This window comes from Nipponia nippon, unplaced genomic scaffold (assembly GCF_047370975.1).
Source record: "Nipponia nippon isolate SJK-2023a ecotype South Korea unplaced genomic scaffold, ASM4737097v1 scaffold_7, whole genome shotgun sequence".
Taxonomy (NCBI): domain Eukaryota; kingdom Metazoa; phylum Chordata; class Aves; order Pelecaniformes; family Threskiornithidae; genus Nipponia; species Nipponia nippon.
In genome coordinates this window covers 4,725,825-4,734,322 of record NW_028262391.1, presented here as the reverse complement: position 1 = coordinate 4,734,322, position 8,498 = coordinate 4,725,825, and the positions used below count along the sequence as shown (strand labels likewise).

Here is an 8,498-nt window from a genome sequence, read left to right as displayed (position 1 = left end):
CAGCTCGCTTGGTAACTCTTGCATTTTACCACCCGAGCGCAGTTAAAGAAATCTCCGTACTGAAGGCACCCTCGCAGTCCTTCGTGGTAGATCCCTGCCCGTCCCGACGGGAGCTAAAGCAAGGGTGGCTGGCCGTTCGCGTACGTACCTTCCAGAAGCCGTTTACAAATGAGCGCTCCGGCAAGCAGCGCTCGGCGCTGAACGCGGCGGAAGGCGCGCGCTGGCACCGTGTCTAGCAGAGGTTCACAGCAGGCAGCTGAGCTGCTGCCAGGTTTTGAAGACGTTCACGCAGTGCGTTTCAATTACGTTTTGAGTATGTTTCCTCCTAGAAGTGAAATAACATCTTAAGGGCCTTGCTGAGAAAATAAAGTTGAAATGGTCAAATAATAAATGCTGTAGCGATGTTGCCATCTGCTTCCTGCTAAGTGGGTGTGTGCCATACGCCAGCGCTGCCCACCTGCGGCCTGGGGACAAGTGTCTGGATCTCAAAATTAACCACGGAAAGTTTGTGCCGTCACCTTAGAGTTCCAAGCTCGCGCAGCTGTAGCCATTGAATTACCCTTAAACTCTTCCACGTGATCTGCAGCGAACAAGCGAACCTTGTGAAGAAGGAGTGTGAAGAAAGAGATTTGTTGGAGCTGTTCAGTGGTTAAGGAAAGGACGTCATGACCCGTTCCTGTAATCTGGCGTTTCCTACAAATATTCCCCAAATACTTCAGAGTTATTTTGGAGTGAGATCAGGAGAGAAGTGATTACAACGTGCCAGTAATAATAAAATTGTGAGCGGGCTTACGGTATCCTGACAAGCGCTTCCAGTCCAAAGAGAGAAAATCACAAAGGTGAAACGTGGCCAGGGTCAGTTATTTATCAGGCCACTTTTATATCGGGTATTTCCAAGTTCTTCTTACTGATTTTGACTTTTAACTTCCAGGGTCTAGGGTGACCTTATGGGAACAAGTATATACATGTCTATATTTAGTGGAAAGTTATTTAAATAACCAGTCTATTAAAATGTCCTTCCCGCAATAAAATTTTATAGCGGTCTTACTGATATTCCTCCCAGTGTTTTATATACCCAGTACAAGTTTCTGATTATTTTTCTTTGCCAGAAAATAGGACTATACCTAACTTTTTTTTTATTAAATAGTTACTGGTAAAACAACGATGAGTATTTAATGCAGATCAGTATTTAGTGGAGATGTTACGCCCAAGTATGCTCTGGTACGGATACAACCTCAGCTCGCTTCTGCTGTTCCGGTGCTCTTAAACAAAGGCAGATCTTTCTCTAGCAATTAAGAAATAATTAAAAATTATTCTTTGACAAACTCGCATATTTCTTTCTTTATCTGTAGAAATGTTACAGCGCTGGTGCGGATGCTTGTATCTGTGAGGATAAGCAATTTTCTAACAGCAAAGTAGCTCTGTAGTAGCTGCTCAAGGGGAGCATTTATTTTCACGTGCTGTATATCACAGAGATTTTTCTGATTTTTTTTTTAATACGTATATTTTGTAGGACGTATATATTGCTCATTTAGGCCTGTTTCAGCTTTGGTTTGCAATCAATACCGGATGGAGTTCACAGAGCATCACACAGCACAAAGGGCAGATAAATGGTGAATGTCTCAGTTCCTCAGCCAACCCCTAACTTACACTTCAGCCGGGACTTGCCTTCCTTTTCTTAGCTCAGGAGAAAGGCTGACAGCAGCATCTGCCTTATGTAAGCATTAAATGTAGAAATGTGGCAAAGGTACCTGCCTGCCTAAGCCCCCTATTTTCCTTCCTGCAGCCCCCTGCGTTTCTCCCCGTGGCACGAAGCCGTAAGAGCCTTGCAGGGCGGCTCTCCAGCTGCTCCGAGAACGTAATTCTTACCTAATAGGATCACAGCGACAGCAAAGTAATATTCAGACCTCACAGTTGGCGTCAAAAGCATCGGGCAACAGAGAAACATCCTCTTCCAGCTGCAGTTGTTTTACCGGCAGCAGTTGGAAGTCCCTGTCAGAATCCCTCTTGGATCTGCTGGCAGATTCAGTCCAGGCGAGCTCCGTTTGCAGAGCAAAGCCTTTTCATCCTCCTCGCTGGTGCGCCCTGCCCTTTTCCTCCCTCGTGCGGTTGCTGAGCAGCCACGTTGATATACTCAGCCACAAACCTAAGCCTTTTACAAAATAAAATACACCTAACAGACCACTGTGGAAGAGTTAAGTACCCCTGCCTACTGTTTTCTTCCCGCGAGACGCCGCAGTGAGGACAGACCGGCTTCCCCACACGGGGTGTTGCAGAGCCGAAACGAGCTCTTGTCCCTGTGGACCTGCCTGTCGATGACCCAGCCCAGCCGTTCATAACGGGGACGTGTGCTTCCCCTCTTCCCCATCCCCAAAATCGGCCTTATCCCGACCCAGGTGCCCTACGTTGCTACGCACTGCCGTTAGCTTGGGGTAAAAGAGGATTTTCAAGTAACACGACTTGCAAGGCCTGGGGCAAACCTGGCACGCGCCCTTTTCTGGCCAGCCCTGCTGAGGGCGCGCAGGGCTTTGGCTCCAGGCACCGGGAAATTTTCCATACTGGCACCAGGGAGGTGTTGAGTCGGTAAGGCAGAGAGGTACAGAATCCTAACGCGTGGATCCGATGGCAACAAGCGGTGACTGTAAAACGCTGCTGGCCCTTAAGCACCCCGTGAAAGATGCTTTGGCCTTAACTTACTTATTAAGGGAGAGCGGAGTCCTTTTCACATCCAAATCCACTTCCCTCTCTCACTCCTCCTCCTCAGGTTAGTGCCTGAAGGGAGAAGGAGAGCAGGGCCATCTCAAGGTGTCGGAAAACACCAGTAGGACGGGCTCCAACAGACTGGGTGTGAAATAAAGCGAAGTGGAGCAGGTACAGGATCCTGAACGCTGCTGGTATCCCTGGCGTGACTCTACTCAGGGCAGGCCAAACTGGGGGTGCCGAAGCCATTCACCAGCAACTGCTCAAGGCACACTGCAGCATGTAATTTCAGATCAACTTTTCAGACAGAAAGGTTTTATACGTATAGATTCTATACATATTGTTCTAAAAAGCTTGTATTTGCCTCACTTCCTTATATTTGAGTCTAAATTCTTCACGGAGTTGCACTGGGATACATTCAGAGCAGATCCGCAAATTTGTAACATCACAAAACCGGGGCAGGAGGCAGACGCTGGTGGTAACTTTTCTGCTCAGGCTCGGGGGTCAGAAGGGAACGCAGCAGCGGGAGACGCGGAGGGACCGCGTTCTGCCCACAGGCGTGGCTGTTCGCTCCCTAGCTGTTGTGGGAAGGGAGGGCTGTGTCGCTTGCTGCTTGGCTGATGTTTCATCCGGCTACTTCTCATACGTTTTTAAAACCAAGCCTAGAAATGCTTGAATCATGCGCGTTTGAACGAAATTCTTTCTTATGCTATTTTTACCAGAAAGTCTTTATCGAACATTTTCCAATATCCAAAGTGGTTATGATGCAACTTCTTAGCGGTTTTAATGCAAGACCTACTGTTCAGCATTTAGCATGGAGATTACTGCTAGGGTTACCTTTTCTTTTAAATTAGGCAACTCTTGCTAGCAACTACAGTCTATTCTGTGGTTAAACCACGACAAAGAGCCTCCACCTACGTGCCAGTGCAGCTGTGATAGACGTATTGACTTTTAAATATGGAACAGAGAGAGAGCGCAATTCTGTTAGGGACCTTTAGATAAAGAGGGGTGATATTTAACTATATTGATCAAAGTCGACGCCCCTGCTCACTCCAGAGGATTCCTCAGGCATTTTGTCGAACAAGAAGGGCTGAGTGATTTGATTCTTACCCTCTCTGATCAATCCCCCTCTATAAAAATCAGAATAATACAGTAGATCTTTACCTGCTTTGCCGCTGTGCTGTAAGGGTGTGTAAGCTGATGTTTGCAAAACACTTCGATGTAAGACCCGGGACGCTGACTTCTAACAGACTTCTACAAGCCTCAGGCACTTAACTGTTGAGCACGATTTATTACTGATTCTGACCAAAGACTTCAAAGGGAGTTAGAGTGGCATGGAACGCTCCAAGGCGCTGCTGTACACCAACACGGCACTGCAGCGCTCTCACTTAGAGCCTAAGGAGAAGGACAAAACAATCCTGTCAGTGTAAATGGACTGAGACTGAAGCAGCTGCCGCGTGTTTTCAGTGGACTTCCTGGTAATGGCTGGTACAATTTCATTAGGGCTTCTCCTTTTATTTAATAAAACATCGGATGATTTTATTTGTAATACAGCAACAGGTGCAGGAAAACAAAAGGCACGTTTCCTGACTGTGGCCACAAAGAGTCCATTACTTACTGGCTGACACAGCCGGCATTCGTTTCGCCATGCATATTTTTTTTTAATGTGAAAATAATGATCACTCAGAAAAATAATTGTTTTACGATAAAAGACTTTTGAGAGGGGAGTTAGTTTAGAGTTAGTAACAGCACTATGCAAATGGTTTCACTGCAAGCTGAAGTAAAGAGAGAGCTAACAGTACTCGGTAAACACTGATCATGATTTAGCTATAGGTCAAGGTATTCTCTACAGGTGGTAACCACCATTAATCCTCATCGTGTAAAACAGAAACCAAACACAAAAAAAGGCTACGCTTATGATCCCTGAAAGTACGCTGTAGCCCGGGTCCAGTAAAAGACGTAGGTGCTCACGAGACACTCTTGCAGTTCACCTTTACTGGGCAATAAATGGAACACAGAACAGTCCCCAGTGACTCCCGCTAGCCTTAACAGTAAATTCTTATTTTCTCTTTCTGGCGCATGAGTCTTCAACCAACAATTAAGAAAGGCCGTTTGTGGGGAATCAGAAGAGGTAGTTTTGAATTGTTCAGACTGAGGGAGGGATTGAAATTACATTTCCCCCCTTTTTAGCTTCCTTTTAAATGAAAGTGGCACCACAGAATTTGTTTAAAATTGAAGTCTGCCGGGAGGTAGTAATATAGTAAAAGGTTACAGAAGATTCCTAGCTCTCTTTTGGTTTTTGTGAGCAACGTAATGAGAGTAGGATCACGCCTTGCACTCCATGTCGGCTTCAGTCTTAACATGTTTAGATTCTTGTCACAGTGGCCAGCAAGCCACCAATCGGGTTTTATAAACGACTGGTTCATGTCATGTAGATTTCAGAGCCTTGCACTTCCCATCTTTCTTCTAGTTCCCTGAAAAATTCTTCGTGTCAAAGACAAGGAAAAAAAAAAAAAAGACTGCAGTGTCATCATGAGCACCGGGAAAGGCTGCACCTCGTACAGTGAAAGCCTGCTGCGGTTACCCCAGTCAAGGAAACACCACTGAAAAATGCATCAAGGCTGGCATCAACTACGTACTGCATTTACTAGACTTTCACTGAATAAGCAGTTAGAATTCTATAACAAGATGCCTTCAAATTAAAATTACTATGGAAATATTTACAGTTTCTTCTCAACAAGAACTTCCTAAGAACAAACCTGCTGCTTTTAAGATGAGCACCTCGAATGATTCAAATCAAGATCCAAACGCACGTTGTCCGTGCTTTTAAAAGATTCCTGAAAAGTAAACGAAAACATCTTGTAAATGGGACACTGGTCAAGTATTTTCTTCTTTAAGAAATGAAGTTAGTTAAATATTTTATTAGTTAAATATTTTATTAAAAAAATTAAATCTTCATAAACACCATACTATCTTTCTGAGACACGCAGACTTTCAGGAACAGCAACTCCACAACTGCTTGCTCATCAGCCATTGCAAAACTCGGGTGGCTAATCCTGTGCCGACAAGGCATAAAATCTAATAGGGCATTAAACACGCGCAGCGAGGCAACGCCCAGTTAAAGGCACATCCAGGGAAAAGAAAAGGATACAGGAGAGGCTGTATCAGACCGGCAGTCATCGCCACACACAAATACGCTCCAGAAACAACACTCTGCTCTCACCGCGGTCTACTGCCAGCTCTGCTCGCGGTGTTACGTCCATTCATCTCCAAACCGAGTCCCAGCCCAGCTCCTTGCTGCTCAGGATATTGCTCTTCATAATCATTTTCCCAGGAGTTCGCTGCGCAGCGTATAGCTTTCCCCACACGTGACATCAATACGCATAAATATGCATTTGATCTCCCTGCCTTGCTCCCACATGGTTTGAGGTGTCCAAGATGTCAACGTAAGATTTCTTGAAATACATAAAGGTGAGCTTTAAATGTATTCCTTCTGCTCAACTGAACAAAAAGGGGCAGATGGCAACTAGCTCCTGAAGCACAGCACGTCCCAAACAGGAAGAACTGGGGAAAAGTAAAGATTTGGTTCGAACTCCACAGGAAGCATAACCCCTGCTCCTTCACGTAATGGTCAGTAAGTTGTATTCATTATCTACACCTGCCTCTGTCTGAAGGAAACCTCTTGGCCCTAAATCAGGCAGCACTGGGAGCGAAGCAGAAGCAACATGCAGAAACTCCGCTGTTGCCCATCGGTCTTCCTAAGTGACTTCAGAAGCCGCAGTGAACCGTGGGGCTGCAGTGCAGAGCTCCGTCACAGACGGGAGGAGAGGGCAGAGACCGATCGCTGTGCTGTGAGGACACTAACTTTGTTCAGTCACTCTGTTTTTTTCAGAAACCGATCAAGTTAGATTTGAAATTAGAAGGTTTTTTTTCTTGTTCCTTTGCCCTAAAATCCTACGCTTACAGTTAAGTTTAACAACAGAACCCAAAATACGAGCAACCAGCAGCAGGAAACAGTCCTGAAGAAGGAAGGATGCGTCTATGCAAATGTCGTGTGACGACAGGGGACAGAGAACCACAGCACAATCATCTGAAGACTACACAAACAGCTTTTGCAAGAGGTTTGCTGTATCTTTTCACGTACCCTCCTCCTGGAGGAGGCAGTCTTCCCTCGTATTTTCACACGCAGCTGCCTGCATGCAAATATAAATTAGTTTCTCCAACCTTCCTACAGCTGCACGTGAATATAAATGCAACCTCTTTAACCAAGCAGGATGGGCTCAAGTCATTATTTACAGAGTATAGAATCTGTCAGGTACCTGCAAGTTTTCCAGCGAAGCTGCAAACTGAGCCGATGCTAAAGCAGAGCCTGCCCTTAGTCACTAGTGAGCGCAAGCAGCTCCTAACACAGCGAGAAGCACCTGCCAATGCTCAGCAATGCATTTGATTTCAAGGGCATCCCATCTCGCACCACCATTTCTCTGAAAAACAGGAAGATGAGATGTAGTATTCAGGACAGGAAAACAATCACTTGAGAGTAATCAGTGAGTAATAAGCAAACTTGCAAACAAGCACCACAGAGGGCCTTGGGGGAGGGAACAGGAAGCCATGAAGTACCCCAGCATTAACTCAGGATGTAACTTGGGCAGCACTGTGCTCCCGTGGGCCACGCTGAGGAGCCCGCTCGGGGGGCTCGCTGAGCACGGAGCTGATCTACTGTGCTGCATATTCTGGAGGTCACACGCTCATTAGGATTTTTATCAGCAGAAAAATATCTTTAAGCCTTGCCCTTCCTCTCCCAGTTGCTCGTTTCCACCATCCAGGTGTCTCCCGACATAGGCCAGTACAGTAGTTTCTGCAGTCATAAAGAAAGCCATGATCAGAAACAAAAACGTCAGAAGGATACCGTCCAAACAATCCACTAGCTACCACTGGGAAAATCACTTTCGCTGCTTTACTTTGGATTAGAAATAAGAAGAAAGCTAGCTACTGTTGTGGGCATTACCATTCAGATACTTGTGAGTGGGACCACGCTGTGGACTGGGTGCTCGGAATGTAAAATACCCATCTCAGGTGTCAACATTTTCTTCTCATATTGCAATTTGTGCAACCGTCCTAGGAAGTACTGTTCGGATAAGTAAATATTGCCAGTGTGAATGCTGATTGAGATTACTTTAAGCTCTCACTTTTTTTCAGACTATAATACCAAGCATCTTGTTTTTCCACAAAAAAAATCAACTTTTTTTTCTCCCTGAAGTTATTTAACCCTTGAGATGAACCAGAGAAGAAGAAAAAAGAAAGAAAAGAAAAGAAAAGAAAAGAAAAGAAAAGAAAAGAAAAGAAAAGAAAAGAAAAGAAAAGAAAAGAAAAGAAAAGAAAAGAAAAGAAAAGAAAAGGAGAAAAAAAGTTCTACTTATATCTGAATTTAATTCCAGAGAGTTAGTTGCTTTCAGAAGTCCTACCAGCAACCTGATACTTTTGTACACACAGATCACACACAGATCAAACACGGATTTGCAGTCTACCCTGCAAGAAAAACAATAAAAAATGTTTCCCTCCCAATGGACACCAGACACGCTAAAAATGTAGCTGCTCTATGATCAACGACGGAAGTTTAGACCCAACAACAGACAGGTTAAATTGAGTAAGATACAACAAATCCAAAAAGCTCCCAAAGGTTTAGTTCTCATTAGGCCCCAGAAATCAGGTGTTCTGCCTAAATTTCTCAGGCAGTCCAATCTGCAGGAAGCATCTACAAGATGTCATTTATTCCTGCCAGTACCGAATTTCTGAGAAAG

At 45.0% G+C, this 8,498-nt stretch overlaps 1 long non-coding RNA gene across 1 annotated transcript; it reads right to left on the bottom strand.

Annotated features, from left to right (window-relative positions):
* Positions 1–3,878: 3,878 nt before the first annotated feature.
* LOC148050768 (uncharacterized) lies at positions 3,879–7,878 on the bottom strand. The gene is made up of 3 exons (XR_015700428.1): positions 7,020–7,878; positions 5,460–5,537; positions 3,879–4,095 (listed from the first exon to the last, which is right to left on the bottom strand). It is a non-coding gene; the product is annotated as an uncharacterized LOC148050768 (long non-coding RNA).
* Between the last annotated feature and the right edge of the window lie 620 nt (positions 7,879–8,498).